Below are 17427 nucleotides of genomic sequence, written 5' to 3'. Positions count from 1 at the left end.
CCTTCCTTACACATATATGCAGAAAGCTGAAACTGGATCCCTTTCTTACACCTTATACAAAAATTAACCCAAGATGGATTAAAGACTTAAACATAAGACCTAAAACCATAAAAATCCTAGAAGAAAACCTAGGCAATACCATTCAGGTAATAGGCATGGTCAAAGACTTCATGACTAAAACACCAAAAGCAATTGCAACAAAAGCCAAAATTGACAAATGGGACCTAATTAAACTAAAGAGCTTCTGCACAGCAAAAGAAACTATCAGCAGAGTGAACAGGCAACTTACAGAATGGGAGAAAATTTTTGCAATCTATCCATCTGACAAAGGGCTAATATCCAGAATCTACAAAGAACTTAAACACATTGACAAGAAAAAAACAAACAACCCCATCAAAAACTGGGTGAAGGATCTGAACAGACACTTCACAAAAGAAGACACTTATGCAGCCAACAAACATATGAAAAAAAGCTCATCATCACTGGTCATTAGAGAAATGCAAATCCAAACCACAATGAGATGTCATCTCATGCCAGTTAGAATGGCAATCATTAAAAAGTCAGGAAACAACAGATGCTAGAGAGGATGTGGAGAAATAAGAATGTTTTTACATTGTTGGTGGGAGTGTAAATTAGTTTAACCATTGTGGAAGAGAGTGTGGCAATTCCTCAAGGATCCAGAACTAGAAATACCATTTGACCCAGCAATCCCATTACTGGGTATATACCCAAAAGATTATAAATCATTCTACTATAAAGACACATGGACATGTGTGTTTATTGCAGCACTGTTCACAATAGCAAAGACTTGGAACCAACCCAAATGCCCATTAATGATAGACTAGATAAAGAAAATGTAGCACATATACATCATGGAATACTATGCAGCCATAAAAAGGGATGAGTTCATGTCCTTTGCAGGGACATGGATGATGCTGGAAACCATCATTCTCAGGAAACTAACACAAGACCAGAAAACCAAACACTGCATGTTCTCACTCATAAGTGGGAGTTGAACAATGAGAACACATGGACACAGGGAGGGGAACATAACACACTGGGGCCTGTTGGGGGACTGGGGGCAGGGATAGCACTAGGAGAAATACCTAATATAAATGATGGGTTGATGGGTGCAGCAAACCATCATGGCACGTGTATACCTATGTAACAAACCTGTACATTCTGCACATGTACCCCAGAACTTAAAGTATAATTTTAAAAAACCCTTGTTCTTGTAAAATTCCTTTGTGCCATTATTGTAATAAAATTATATCTTTGTATATTGTATGCCCATCAACACAGATTTATAGGTTTTGCTTTATGCAGTTGTCCCTTAAATCACATAGGAGAAAAAAACTATTGCAAAAAATATATATCAATACTGTGTTGGTTTTTGTTAATCTGGGAATGTCTTAAATTCCTCTTCATTTTTTAAAGATAGTTTTGTCTGATATAAAATTCTTAATTGACACCTTTTCTCTCTCAGCACTTTAGATACGTTATCTCACTGTTTTCTGGCCTTCATGATTTCTGATAAAAAAAAATTGACCTTTAATCTTACTGAAATTCCTTGTATGTGATAAGTCACTACTCTCTTGCTGCTTTCAAGATTCTTCCTTTTCTTTATCTTTAGAGTTGTTTGCTTATGATGTGTGTGGTTGTGAATCCCTTTGAGTCCTTGAATGTACACATTAATATTTTTCATCATGTTTTAGAAGTTTTCAGCCATTATTTCTGCCCACTTTTCTCTCTCCTTTCCTTCTAGGACTCCTATTATGCATATGTTCACACGTTACAGGTCTCTGAGGCTTTGTTCATCTTTTTTCATTCTTTTATCCTTCTGTGCCTCATACTGGATCATGTATGTTGACCTATCTTCAAATTTGTTGGTTATTTTGCCTGCTCAAATCTGTGGTAGAATCCCTCTCATGAATTTTTTAAGTTATTGTACTTTTAAACCCAAGAATTTCTATTTGGTTCTTGTTATAATTTCTTGTTTTAAATTGATATTCTCTATTTGGTAAGACATCATTCTACTTTCCTTTAGTTCTTTAGTCATTACTTCCTTTGGTTCTTTGAACATATTTAAAAGTTTCTGATTGTCTTGTCAACTCCTTCATTTAACAGTTGGAATCTCAGAAACCCACAAAAGTTGGACAACTCTCCCATAGCCACACTGCTAGTCAGTGGAAACTCAGTAAAACCCAGGGACTCAAAATTTCTGCATTATCTGTGAGACCCATCAAACATCCCTTCTTCTTCAGTTGCATTTCTCAGTAAATAATGTAATGCAGCAACTCTGGAAATCAGATCCTCCTTTCTCCCCAGAGTTTATTGTTTTTATTGTTATTTGTAGTAATAGTTGTTTGCTTAGTGACTTTTCTGAACTAATTCTACCTGTGTTCTTTGGCATGTCAAAGCTACTGAAGTCTACTCGCTTAGCTTTACGGTTGGCTAATGAATCAACAGAGATTTCCTTAGCCAAAGGTGAAAGCTTAGGGTCTTCTCAGGATTTTACAAATTGTGTGCACAGCCCTGGGCATGCTTATAACCCTGTGCCTAACTTGCATATGAAATCACTGAAATGACAATTTGTATGTCACAGCTTGTACATTCATATGTATTTCATTCTTAACAGAACAGTGGAAACACTGTACAAAACTAAGTTGACTCTTTTGACTTCACCTTTTTCATACATGAATATTCTACCGACCCTCTCTACCTTTGGCTTACTGATAAGGAACAACAGATAAGAAAACGAATTTGGGTTTCTTCCTTATTTCCTTTCCCCTATGTAATCATAGTTGAAAAAGCTTAAGAGTTTACTTCATGCAGGGAAAAGTAACATGAGTTAGAAAGGAGATGATAGGGTTCCTAGATCATTTGTGTTTCTTACACACTGTTGCCTTCTCTCAGTTTGTAGTAGGTTCTCGTTTTAATGGAAAGCACAGCCTCTCAGGGCTGTCAGCACCCCCACTTCTTCAGCTACAGATGTAACAGCCTTCCTTTGCACTCATTTTGAGTCTTACTAAATTTCCATGCATCATGAGTCTACCAGAATTCCTTGCTCCTGGCATATCATGAATGCTACATGCAAATGGGGCAAGGACCAGGGAGCATGCATATTGTACATATCTCTTCTGCTCATGCACGGGTTCCATTGTCCCATTGGACTTCACTTAAAAAATACAAGTTCAAAGATAAAACAATTAAGCATTTCAAGATGGCCATAAAGGGCATTACACCAAGTATGGGGTCTTATGTGACTGCATAAGCCTCACATCCATGAAGCTGGCCCAGTGAGGCAGATGCTGTTAAATGCCTTCCTACCCAGTTTCCCTTTCTTCTTGATGGAAAAGACAAACTTACTATTTGCTTACGGTGTCACTGTGCTCAGCTAAGAACCTACCTGTCCTATCCCTTTTATTCCATTTTTAATTGACAAATACAAATTGCATATATTTATCATATATACCATGTCGTTTTGAAATATGTATACATTGTGGCATGGCTAAAAGCAGCTAATTACCAGATGCATTACCTTACATATTTATTAACTTTTTTTGTGATGAGAACACTCAAAATCTACTCTCTTATCAATTTTTGAGAGTATAATGTATTGTTCTTAACTCAGGTCACCATGCTGTATAATAGAGCTATTGAACTTATTCCTCCTATCTAACTGGAATTTTGTATCCTTTGACCAACATCTCCCTAACCATCCATCCATCTTCCCTCCCATCCATCCATCTCTCCTCCCATCCGAACATCTCCCCTCCCATCTGTCTGTCTCCCCTCCCATCCGTCTGTCTCCCCTCCCATCAGTCTGTCTCCCCTCCCATCCATCCATCTCTCCTCCCATCTTCCATCTCTCATCCATCCATCTCTTCTCCCATCCTTTCTTGAAGCTACAGAGAGGACATGGCACAGTTCTGACCAATGAAATGGAAGCAGAAGTCTCAGCCCTGCTGGGACTTTTGGAAAAGTTCTGCATCTAAAACCTAGCTCTTTCTCCTGTTTATTTATCCCTGAAAGGGGAATGCACCACTGAAGAAGGGGCAGCAAGGTATGCATGAGGTGGTGAGCATGAAAGCAAGAACTTGGGCTAAGGAGCAGGATTAGAAAACTGAAGGGAATTTGGATCTCCAAAGCTTTGCAATAGCCCTTAACCGCAATCCTCTGTATCTTGTTATGTGAGGAGAGTAAATCCCTGTTTGATTAAATTACAGTTTTTCAGGTGTCTGCTACTAGCTGTAGAACATAATCATAACTTATATCCATTAATTTTGAATACCACCTTTATCATGCACAAAATTCCCATAGATACATATTTTCTTTCTGTATTCTTAAACTGTCTCACTGATTTTTAAAATACCTTTCTTTGCTGAAATCACATCAGTTGATTGGCTATAGATTTATAGTATGTGTTGTAATCTGTTAGAGCAATGCCTCTTCTCTTTGTTCTTTTATTAAAAGTCTTATTTTTATCTGTATTCACTTCCATGTGAATTTTAGAACATCCTTGGTACATTGAATGAAAATTAGTTAAATTTCGATGACGATTATGTTGAATTAAAGGCTTAATTTGTGAAGAATTGAAATCTTTTACATTTTCATGATTTCCATCTAGGAACATAACGTAACTTTCCTTTTATTCAGACCTTTCTTCTGTCCTTCAGTAGACTTTGTTTCACTTGCATGGATTCTGCACTTTCCCGTTAAATGTATTGCTAGGTATTATATCTTTGGTTACTATTATAAGTGGGATTTTTCCCACTGTATTGTCAAATTTGTTTTTTCAATTTTATAGTAAGGTCGTTATTTTTTATTAACCTTAATTTTGTACTCAGCCAGCTGGCTGGATCTCCATTTCCCCTAGATGCTTTCTAGGATCCCATTTCAGCCCTAAAAATGCTAGAACTTAGGTGTTATAGAACTTTGTCATTGGAAGAAGTTATATCTGGTTCAGGCCAAAGGAAAAGCTTCATGGAAAGGGTAAGATTCATTGTCATTATCATTTAAGGCTGTCTAATTCTTCTGGTGGTAATGTCTCCAATTCTGTTTATTTATAATTTTTAGTGCCAGGCTTTTTAGGGTTCCTTCAGACTCCTCTGCATTTCTTCATTGTTTAATGCTACCTCCACAGTTGTTCCCAAATCTGATATGACATGACAGGCTGAGTAAGGACTGCTGTAAAATAAATCCCCAAACATCTCCTCTAGTGCTCACAGTTTTCTTAGTGGTGATCAATATCTCCTTTTGTCCCCCAAACCAAAGCTCCAAAACCTAAATTTACATTCCCTTCCCAGTGAATATATTGAAAGGCCACAGCTAATTTTTTTTATCGAACATTTTAGAGTTTTGGCACACTAAATTAAAATTGAACTTAGAACAATTCTGAAAGAATGACTGTTAGCCAGGAAATCATATTATCTTCTCTCACTCCACAACCCCCACTCATATTCCCAAGTCCCTAAGAAATAAGTCACCTATTGATAGTGTTAAAAAATTAGCAATCAACCCCCAATCATGAGTCATGGGAGTATACATGGTTTAATGAGCCAGTCTTCAGACATGGACTTACCATAACAGCCAGGAAGATGTCATCCATGCATTTCCACAACTGGAACGTTTTAGGTCCTTCCTAAATGAGCAGGGGAGGAAAGAAGTAGGGAGAGATAAGAAGCTTTATTTTCCAAATAGATAAGTTCTTGAAATTTTTCCTGAAAAGCCTTTGAAGGTCCCTCTGAGGGGTATTGATTTTAGAATCAAGAGACTTGTATTAAAACCTGGCTTTAAGACTTACTATCTATGCTACTTCCGTAATTCATTCTCAACCTCCTCAAGTCTAGTTTTCTGCACACAAGAATGTTTAGAGGATAAAATGAAATGAAGTTGACAAAAGAATCATGTAAACTGTAAAGTGCTTTGCAGATGTAAGTTGTTAGTAATTTTGGCATGTTGAACACTTCCCCTTGCCTGCTACATAACATGTCTGGGGATATATAATTCAAAGGGGAAAAGAACCCTGAAGTGGCCTCAATGCATGAGAAAATCATACTTAAGCATGATGGAAACCTTTACAAAATATATAATTAAAGTAAAACTCATGACTTCATGATAAAATTTTGATGAAAATAATCAAAAACAAGTCATAAAATATAAATGCAAAGTAGTTAACTTTGTTTTGATATTTGAACTAGTGGCTTAGAAATCTAAACAAAATGATGACAGGGTGATTTAATCAAATGCACAGAGTTGCCTAGTTTTTATAAAGCCTCCTACCTGACAGACCTCCCTAGGGCTAGAGAGCATGCACTTCTCTGGTTGGATAGACTCAGTTTCTTCATTGTGTCAGGGAGGTTCTGGTTTTCAGATTGTCAGCAACAGCAGCATTGGCATCATCCTCATTGCATTAATTCCCTGTTGCTGCTGTAACCGAGTAGCAAAAAAAAATGACTAGGTTAAAATGATATGGATTTACTGCTTTGCAGTTCTGGAGGTCAGAAGTCCAAAATGGGTCAGCAGGGATATAGTCCTGGAGGCTCTAGGGTAGAATATTTTTCTTGCTTTTTAGGCTCCTAGAGGCTGCCTGCATTCCTTGGCTCACAGCCCCTTCCTTCCATTACTCTAAGCTCTGCTTCCACAGTTACATCTCACTCTCTGACCCTCCTGCTTCCCTATTATAAGGACCCTTGTGAATACACATTGGGCCTACTGGATAATTTAGAATACTCTTCCTCATCTCAAGATCTTTAATCACAGCTGCAAAGTCCCTGTTACCATGTAAGGTGCCATACTCATAGGTTCCTATGAATGTGAACATCTTTGGGGGTAGAGGCATGAGCCAGCCCATAATAATCCTCAACAACAATGAACACTTATTGAGCATTTTTAAAATGTGACAAGCATCATTCTAAGTACCTCATACACATTAAATCACAAAAATCTTATGCAGAAGATATCATTCTCTTCACTTTAGGGTCATGACATTGAGGCATGGAGAGGTTAAGTAATTTGTCTAGTCACACAGCTAGGACATTAACCCAGGTGAGCTGACTCTGGATCCCAAACTGCTCACCAATATCCCCTTAAGAAGTGAATACATTGGCCCGTTAGACTTAAAGGACACAGAAGCCCCTAAACAGTTTTTGAAGAGGCAGTAAGTTTACAGTAACAACACTAACAATGGCAGTATTTTATATTTTTATAGTGGTTCACAATATCCAAAACACATTCTCAAGATGTTCCACAAAAATTTCTCATAATTCTCAAAACAACATTTTCCTCCATTAAATCCCTTTCTGATTTATCTAAATAACAAGGGCTCATATTATGCCTTTTACTGGAATTTGTGTACCTGTTTGTCCTGTTAAACTGTGATCTCTTTAAAGGTAGAAACAACCTCCCCTTCAAAGAAAACAGTATTAGTGAGTTGAATATATTCAATGAATAGGTGTTGAATTGAATAGTATAACTGAGGCAGAATATGGTTTGGGGTACTGGAAACCTAAAATACACGTGGTAGACTCTTCCTTTAATGACCCCCAATGAACCATGACTTCCAGTATTCATGCCCTGTGTAATCACCTCTCAACTTGACTTGGGATGATATATAACTATTTTAACCAATTGAATATGATGAAAGTGATATTGTGCCAGTTCTAGTTCCAGCCCTTCCTTGACCTGAAAGTTTCTCTTTTCTCCATCTTGATATTCTCACTCTTGGAATACTGCTTTTGAACCCAACCACCATGCTGGGAGGCAGCCCAAGCAGCCATGTGGAGAAACCGATATGGAATAGGACTGAAGCCCCCCACCAATAGCACTGAGTTCCAGTAGACCCTCCAGATGACTACAACCATCTGACACCACAAAGAATAGAATTACCCAGACAACCTGCAGAATTGTGTGTTATTTTGAGCTTCTAGGTTTTGGGGTGATTTTTAATGTAACAGTACTTAACCAGAATACCAGGACAACCATATGTGTGCAGCAAAGGGACACCATGCTCTCTCTTCCTCCTGCTGAAGCATTCTTGGTGGGACCATAGATTCTAGGTTGAGAAGGCAGAAACTGCCATCTCTAAGCCATTGAATGGTTCCTGCAGCTTGGAAGAGAGTCTTCTTGCAGTTCCAGAGACTGAGGAGTGTAGGCTGAATGTGGCTTTCAGAGTCTGGGGACATGAATAGTCAGAAGGAGGATTGCTGGGACCTGTGCTGATTTGAATTCCTTAGAATCTGAGTCTGGCTGTCCTCTCTTTTTATCCTCTGAAGACTTAGTAACTAACACACGCTTTCCTTTCTCCTTTTCCAGTGGTTTCACCTTCTCCTGACAAGGGGGTCTTGTTTCTTATCGTTGAGAATGGCAGTCTTGTGTGTGCAGTCTTTTGATCCCTAGTTGGCCACATAAGAATGAGCTCTGGGCTGGGAACACTTCTTTACCAAGAGCTAAGGAGCCCACCCACCTATGCTGGGCTTGCCACCTGGTGTGGAAGTTATTTTCCCTGTTTGGACCCATTGTGTACTCCTTTGTTCTGCTTAAGTGCATGCGTCCATCAATGGCTCTCAGATGTGCCCCCAGTTTTCTGCATGTCAGAGCTCACAGGGGAAAGCTGGAGTCTTTCTACTGCAGCACACAATAGGGTACGTGCAGCCAACATTGCCGTCACGGGCTGCAGAGTAGACCCACCCACCATCGGGGACGGAGATGTTTTAAGGGGCAGGATGTTTCTGTGAGCACTCTCTCGTCTCTTGCTCTAAGTAAATGCTGAGGCTGCTGTGCGCTTTGTTTGTCATCAGTGACCTTGAGCCATGTGCTGGTCTGTTCCCAGGGTGGCACTTATTTGCCTTTTAACCTTGGTGGCACCCATATCCTATCTTGTGGCACAACCCAGGGAACGGCAAAACATTTGCTTTGCAGCCTTTCAACTTCCCTCTTGACTTCCTGTCTTTGACTGTGCTTTTTCCAGTTCTAGTTCTCCACTGTGGGGAAAAACAAGAAACATAGAATAAAACAGAATCCATCCCTGAAGCCAAGTGATCCCAGTTGCCTAGAGAGACATTCCTGGAAGGCGCACCTGTCTGACCTTGCAGGTTCCTGCAGAAGATGCTGTGCTGTTGATTCACAATAGGCTCGTGTGCTATTAACAAGAAGACAAAACCACATGGCGCAAAAAGATGTGGCTCAGGAGCCAGTTCTGAATGACGAAGGCGCCCTTCCCACTCCACATTCTTCCTTCCTCGCCCTCCACCCACTCCCCATTTTAAGACCCTTTAGGAAAAGACAAAGGCATTGACTCCATGGGCATTCAGTCCATCATGAGCTTCTTGTGCTTGTGTGTTGTTTGGGGAGGGGGTGAGATGAGTGAGGGATGGAATGGAGCCTGTGGTTTCTGTGAGGGACAAGTGGGAGGGGCAGCAGTGGTGACAAGGGTGGGGGCATGCATGCAGCTGAGGGTTCACCTCCCTCCTCCCACTCCCTTTATCTACCATCTGCCAGTGTAAACGCCGTTCTACCCTCACACTGGGGTAATGGGAAGGACGAGAATGGGGGTGGGTGTAAACAATTGTCTAAATTAACAGCCTACACTACCATGGGAAGGGAAAAAGGAGGCTGGAAGATAGTTGCCATCATTGTTTCTGGGAGAGATTTCAATCCCTCATTCTCTAGAACAAGGCACAGTTGTTTATGTAAAGCATGTATTGACAGCTTAAAAAAAAAGGTTGGTCAGATTATTTATTTTGTTAACAATTATTAGTTCTATTGTCTGCCAAGTCCTGCTCTAAGCACTTTACAAATACTAATACACTGAATTCTTATAACAACTCCATGAGCTGAATACTTAGAGGAAAATATTATTTTTAGAGATAGTCTCACTTTGTCACCTAGGCTGGAGTTCAGTGGCATGATCTTGGCTCACTGCAGCTTCAAACTGTGGGGCTCAAGAGAGCCTCCCACATCAGCCTCCTGAGTAGCTAGGATGACAGGTGCATGCCACCATGCCCAGCTATTCTTTAAAAAAATTTTTGTAGAGACAGGGTCTCACTATATTGCCCAGGCTGGTCTTGAACTCCTGGCCTCAAGCAGTCCTCCTGCCTTAGCCTCGCAAAGTAGTGGTGTTACAGGTGTAAGACACTGCACCTGGCCTAGATACTCAGAAAATACTACTTTTATCTCCATTTTGTGGATGAGGAAAGTGAGGTCTATAAGGGTTAAAGGCCTTGTACAAGGTAAGAGTTGCCAGATTTTGCAAATAAAAATAAAGCTCAGTTAAATTTGAATTTCAGAATGCGAACTGATAATCTTTTAGTAAAAATATGTCACATATATTGTCTGCTCACAAATTCTTGCTAACAAATCAAATATTGCATGCAACATCTAAGATACACTTATATTTAAAAATTATTTATGGTTTATTTGAAATTCAAACAGAACTGGGCATCCTGTATTCTATCTGGCAACCGGAGCTCCAAGAACAGACTTCCAATAAGTGGTGGATCAGGGCTTGAACCTTGAAAGTGTGGCTTCTAGTCCAGGCTTCTAAGAACCTTGCAATGCTGCCTCTCTATTGAACATTGGAATGCTAATTGGTTAAACAAAACATGAATCAAGTTGTGTTTTCTCTCTTGCAGGCCATTTGTGAAAGAATAAACAGTGTTTTCTCTTTCTGTCTCTTGGAAGGTGGCCAGGGATTTGTGTCCAGTGGCCTAAGCTTCCCTGGATCCATGAAAGAATTGAGAAGCTGTTATTTTTTTAAATTCTGAGCCCTTGAAGCTATTGGACTGGTTTGTCTAGAGGTGTTTCTCAGGCTTAAAGGACTTCAAAGACTGATCTGTTCTAGGCTCTGGGAGGGCATAGGTCTGCACCATGGTGGAAGGAACTCAAATAAGGATAGGTGCACATATACCTGGAGAGAATGGACACCAGGTCACACTTGGGAACCTCAGCCTAGAGGTCCATGGTTGAAGGCTGGCACAAAGTGGGCAGAGCCATGTCCTCCCAGTGGAACAGGAGGGCTGTGAAGCAAAGAGCCCAGAAGGGGCTGCTGTGATCCCACCCTAATTTTTCTGAACTACTTAAACCATAGAATTGATGACTTCAAAAAGAAAAAAGAAGTGACTTTCCCTTCCACGCTGTGTAGAAATCCCACCCCAGTTTTGTTAAAATGAATATATTAGTAAGCAGTTACTGTGTGCCTGGTTCTTGCATATTATACTTTCTCATTTGATCCTAACAGCCCTGATGCCATATAGACCAAGACATAGAGCTGGAAAATGTTTGCTCTTGAAAACACTGATTATTTCCGTCGAAAACATGGGGTCTTAACTACCTCCATTGTACTACCTCTCTCCATTCAAAACCCAATTTTAATTTCTTGAGCCAAATTTAGATGTTTGATCTCCTGATGCTGGAGGGCAGCAGAGGAGGGGGGAGAGGGGGTGTAGTTCAAGAACCACATGTAGAAAACATTCTTTTTAGACTCTGTAGGGGAAAATTATACTCAAACATCAAGTACCGTTGGATTAAAAAGATTGTATTTCAAATAGTTGTCATTTTTTTTTCAGAATTACACACCTTCTTTTTAATATCCTGAATTTAAAAGCTTAAATATAGATACCCAGTTTGTAAAGCATTGCAGAGAACAGGCTTCTCTCTACAACACAAACTCTGGTGTGATGTAGCCCTGGTCTTAGTTATGCCCCTCATCTACATTGCTCTGCTGCAGCCATGGTTGAGTCACCATTTCTTGACAGTCAGAGCTACTGTGGACCCCACGAAGGTCCCTGTGGGGACCAGAAATGCAGTACACTCAAAGGAGTCAAAGATGTTTACAACATGAATCAGCAATCCATAGCAATTTTTCCCCCTAAAAGTCACATCTTTCATATAAGCAATACTAATTATGCTGTTTAGTTTTGTTTTTCCAAGGCGAATGACAAGAAAAATGTATAACCAAGGAACTGGTTGACAGAAGTGAAGAAATATGAGACAACTAAAACAGAGAACAAAAAATAATGAGAAAAATGATTAAAAGAACTGAATTGTGTGGGTTGCTCTACTGGTAATGAGCCTGAACTAAATGAAGAAGTTGCATGTATTTATGGAACCTGCAGGAGAGATAAGGAAGTAGCTTTCTCCTAATCTCTAACTGGATTTTGTTTTCCAACTGGGTGGATAATGAAAGCAGCATGAGAAAGCTGTCCTGGGGTCACCCCTGCAGTAGTCCTACAAGGGGAGCTGGCCTCATAGATAATTTTTGCTTTTCCTCGCCTCTGCCTTTGGATCCCACTCTGCCTGGACTTACTTGTAATTTCACAGTAATTCATACCCAGTTACATCTTTCCACACCTATATATTAATTGCCTCTCCACACTTACCCAAAGGCCCACTTAACAACAGTCTTTTATTTATGGGCTCCATCTACCTCCCACTCTGAATTAATTCATTGTGGCTGTGTAACAAATCACCACAAACTGGATGGCTTTAAAGCAATATAAATTTATTCTCTGGAGGCCAGAAATCTGAAATTGTGTGTTTGTAGGACCTCACTCCCTCTGAAGGTTCTAAAGGAGAAGGTTTTTGTCTTTTCCAGCTTCTGGTGGGTCTAGGCATTCCTTGGTTTGTGGCTGTAGACCTCCAATCTCTGCCTTGTCTTCACATGGCTTTCTTCTCCCCACCTGCCTTTGTCTTATAAGGATACTTGTCATAGCATTCAGGGCCCACCCAGATAACCCAAGATTATGTTATCTTGAGACCCTAACATATCTGCAAAGACCCCTTTTCAAAATAAGCTTATATTCACAGGTTCTGGTTTAATGTATCTTTCGGGGCAAATCATCATTGAACTAGCTATACTCCCTTTCCTAAACACAAGGTACTCTTATTCCCTAAGTAAGAGAGTAATCAAAGAAGAATCAATTTGTAATGCACCAAGACATTTTTTAACATCCCCTTTCCTCACTGCTCCAATTTTCTTATAAGCCAAAGCTACTTAAGATCATCATTGTCTTGTAAACTTTCAAAACTCCCTTGAAACTTATAGTCTGCTTTGTCTTTGAGTTCCATATATTCAGCTCTCATTCTAGTAGGTCTACCTTCCACAGTCCTTCCACCATTGCTGAATTATGTAGACCCATTTAGCTTTCCAAACCAGTGGTTATACATCCTGATTTATAGGGACAGTTCAGGCTTAAGCCTGTTTGTCCCAATGTCCTTTCTTGTTGGCACCCCCTCTTTAATTCTCAAAATCTACTTCAAATGATACCCCTAACTAGAACACTTTCTCTTTTGTTGAGAAGGTTTGAGGGACAATTTACAGAAAGAATTCTGTTGAGTGAGTGATGAGTGATGAGGAGGGGGAATTTCTTTGCCAGAAGTTGCAAAGTTGGAGGCTAAAATAGGAATGGGAAAGATCTGGAGACAATTGGCATACAGAACATATTATAGTGTAATTTAAGACAAGACTTCTGTTCTTCTCACTGGGGAGAGAATGAGCATCTACTAGTAGCTTAGGACCTCAGTTTTCTTATTTAAAATAGTCTAGGAGCAATTAGCTTCTGAAGTTTGAGTCTCAGATGTAATTGTATTATTTGGTTTGGTGAAATATGGTCTCTACAAGTTTGCAAGCAAAACACTCCCCAGTGGTGCCCCTGAGCTCTGCTTGGGGGCCCAAGGACAAGCCCATCTGGGTCACTGCCACCACTACTGGTCCCCACATGGGCTGCAAGGGAGACTGAGTACCTGTCTAGTCAGTGCTTTTGCATTCTCCTGCCCCAGGGACCCAAAACTGGCCTGCCTAGAGTTCCCATCCCCAGAAAAGCTTTGTCATAGCCTTCACAAAAACCACAACCTAAACTACTGAGGAAAATCACAGGACACAGCTGATATTGATTATAGCTGAAGAAATTATACGGAGATCACACTAGTGCACCCACCCAGAACCAAAGCCAAAGCACCCTACTCAACTGGCACTATAGATAGATCTATAAGAAAAAGTCATTCCCTACAAAAGCTATTGAATAAAATTGGAAGAAGTGTTTGGTACACCAGATGCACAGATATCAATGTAGGAACAGAGAAAGCATAAAAAAGCAAGGAAACATGGCATCTTTAAATGAACATATTGATTCTCCAGTAACAAACCCCAAGAAAAGAAAAATCTATACAATGCCTCAAAAGGAATTCAAAATAATGATCTTAAGGAAACTCAGTGAAATACAAAGAATACAGACAATACAAAGAAATCAGGAAAACACTTCATTATCTGAATGAGAAACTCAATTCATTCAAATTCATCTATCAAAGAGATAGATGTCATAAAAAAGAACCAAACATAAATCTTGAAAAGCCCAAGAATAGACAGTGTTACTGCTGAATTCTACCAAATTTTCAAAGAAGAACTAAACCAATTCTTCTCAAACTATTACAAGAAATTGAAAAGAAGGGACTTCTTTCTGCTCATTCTACAAGGCCAGCATTACCCCGATAGTAAAGCCAGATAGGAACACAACAAAAAAATACAAAACTATATGCCAATATCCCCAATGAACATAGGTACAAAAATTCTCAACAACATACTAGCAAATTGAATGCAGCACACCAAAAAAATAACACATCATGATCAAGTGGGATTTATTGCAGGAATGCAAGGATAGTTTAACACATGCAAGCCAATAAATGTGATGTATAACATCAATGGAAAAAGTACAAAAACTATATGATCATTTTAATAGACACAGAAAAAGCATTTGATAACATTCAACATTGCTTCATGATAAAAACACTCAACAAGGCCGGGCACGGTGTCTCACACCTGTGATCCCAGCACTTTGGGAGGCTGAGGTGGGCGGATCATGAAGTCAGGAGATCGAGACCATCCTGGCTAACATGGTGAAACCCCGTATCTACTAAAAATGCAAACAAGTAGCCGGGCATGGTGGTGGGCATCTGTAGTCCCAGCTACTGGGTAGGCTGAGGCAGGAGAATGGCATGAACCCGGGAGGTGGAGCTTGCAGGGAGCTGAGATTGCGCCACGGCACTCCAGCCTGGGCAACAGAGCAAGACTCTGTCTCAAAAAAAATGCTCAACAAATTAGGTATAGAAGGAACATATGTTGACACAATAAAGGCCATATAAGAGAAACCCTCAGCTCACAGCAAACTGAATGGAGAAAAGCTGAAAGTATTTCCTCTTAAGAACTGGAACAAGACAAGGATGTCCACTTTTATCACTCTTCTTCAACATAGTATTGGAAGTCCTAGCCAGAGCAGTTAAACAAGAGAGAGAAGAAAGGGCATCCAAATTGGAAAAGAGGGAGTCAAATTGTCCCCGTTTGAAGATGACATCATCTTATATCTAGAAAAACCTGAAGACTCCACAAAAAAACTCTTAAAACTAATAAATGAATTCATAGCCAGGCACAATGGCTCATGCCTATAATCCCAGCATTTTGGGAGGCCAAGGTGGCATAATTGCTTGGGCCCAGGAGTTCAAGATCAGCCTGGCAACATAGTGAGACCCCTATCTCTACTAATTTTTTTTTCTTAATTAGCTGGGCATGATGGAATGCACCTGTAGTCCCAGCTACCTGGGAAGCTGAGGTGGGAGGATCACTTGAGCCCAAGAGTTACAGACTCCAGGTGAGCTATGATCATGCAACTGCCCTCCCACCTAGGTGACAGAATGAAACCGTGTCTCTGAAAACAAAACAAACAAAAAGCCACTAATAAAAAAAATTTAACAAAATTTCAGGATACAAAAATCAATATGAAAAATCAGTAGCATTTCTATACACCAATAACAAACTAGCTGAAAAAAAATCAAGAAAGTAACCCTATTTGAAATAACTACAAAAATAAAGAAAATACTTAAGAATAAATAAAATGCTGAGGAATAAATAAAATAAAATCAAGGAGGTGGAAAGATCTCTACAATGAGAACCATGAAAGAAAGAAAGAGAGAGAGAAAGAGCAAAAGAGAGAGAAAGAAAGAAAAAGAAAGAAGAAAGAGAGACAGAGATAAGTCAATCAATTAATCAATCAATCATACTGAATGGGCAAAACTGGAAGCATTCCCTTTGAAAACCCGCACAAGACAAAGATGCCTCTCTCACCACTCCCATTTAACATAGTATTGGAAGTTCTGGCCAGGGCAATCAGGCAAGAGAAAGAAATAAAGGGTATTCAAATAGGAAAAGAGGAAGTCAAATTGTTTGCAGGTGACATGATTGTATATTTAGAAAAAACCCTGTTGGCTGGGTGCAATGGCTCACGCCTATAATCCCAGCATTTTGGGAGGCCAAGGCGGGTGGATCACCTGAGGTCAAGAGTTCAAGACCAGCATGGCCAACATGGTGAAATCGCATCTGTACTAAAAAATACAAAAATTAGCCAGGCATGGTGGCAGGTGCCTGTAATCTCAGCTACTCAGGAGGCTGAGGCAGGACAATTGCTTGAACCTAGGAGGCGGAGGTTGCAGTGAGCTGAGATCGTGCTATTGCACTCCAGCCTGGATGACAAGAGCAAAACACTGTCTCAAAAAAGAAAAAAGAAAACTCCATCGTTTCAGTCCCAAAACTCCTTAAGTTGGTAAGCAAAATAGGCATTATTATACCCAGTTTGAAAATGGATGAAAATGCCTCAGGTGAAGTAACTTGCCTGAGATCACACAGCAAGTAAGAGCTGGAGCTAGGACTACAGTGAGTTTTAATTCACCCCAAAGCCTATGTTCTTTTCATGACAACGTTCATATGGAGGGTGACAAAAGAGGGGGAACGCTGGAAAATTATTGAATTGTTTAATTTTCTTTATTGTTTTTGTGCAATGTAGTCTGAACACTGGCTATAACTTATCCATATTATATACATAGCTTAAGATTAAACTTATGTAAAGAAAGCAAAAGGCCAAAATTCTTCAGAAAATTTGATGGCAATTTAGGAGACTATCTTTAGCTTCCTCTACCCAAGGAAACGAGATTTTGACTCTCCGGGGACGTGCTCATAGACCTATGGCTTTATCTTCACCTGTCTCCCTAAACACACAAAACATAGGGAGCTGGTTAAAGTTTCCAGCACGTTGTTCTTTGGTTCAAGGGAACCCACTCGACTTTTTCTTGTTATGCTTTTTCTTGTCCAATAAATCATCAAAGGGGGTGTAAAATTGTCCACTTCAGAACAGTGTGGCAGCTTCTTAAAATGCTGAATATACACCTCCTTTGTGACCGAGCAGTTTCACTTTTAGGTATTAAAATAAAAATATATATTCATAACAAGAGTTGTACAAGAATATAGATAGCAAAGCTATTCATAATAGCAAATAACTGGACAAATCCCAAATGTTAACAGAAGGATTCATAAACATGATAGAGTCACATAATGATTAGCCATTTTAAAAAAAGAATTATTGATTCAATCAATCAATCACCGGT

This window comes from Pan paniscus, chromosome 13 (genome assembly GCF_029289425.2).
Source record: "Pan paniscus chromosome 13, NHGRI_mPanPan1-v2.0_pri, whole genome shotgun sequence".
In the NCBI taxonomy this organism is placed as follows: Eukaryota; Metazoa; Chordata; class Mammalia; order Primates; family Hominidae; genus Pan; species Pan paniscus.
The sequence above is the reverse complement of the archived record's forward strand: the minus strand, read 5'-3'. Positions refer to the sequence as shown.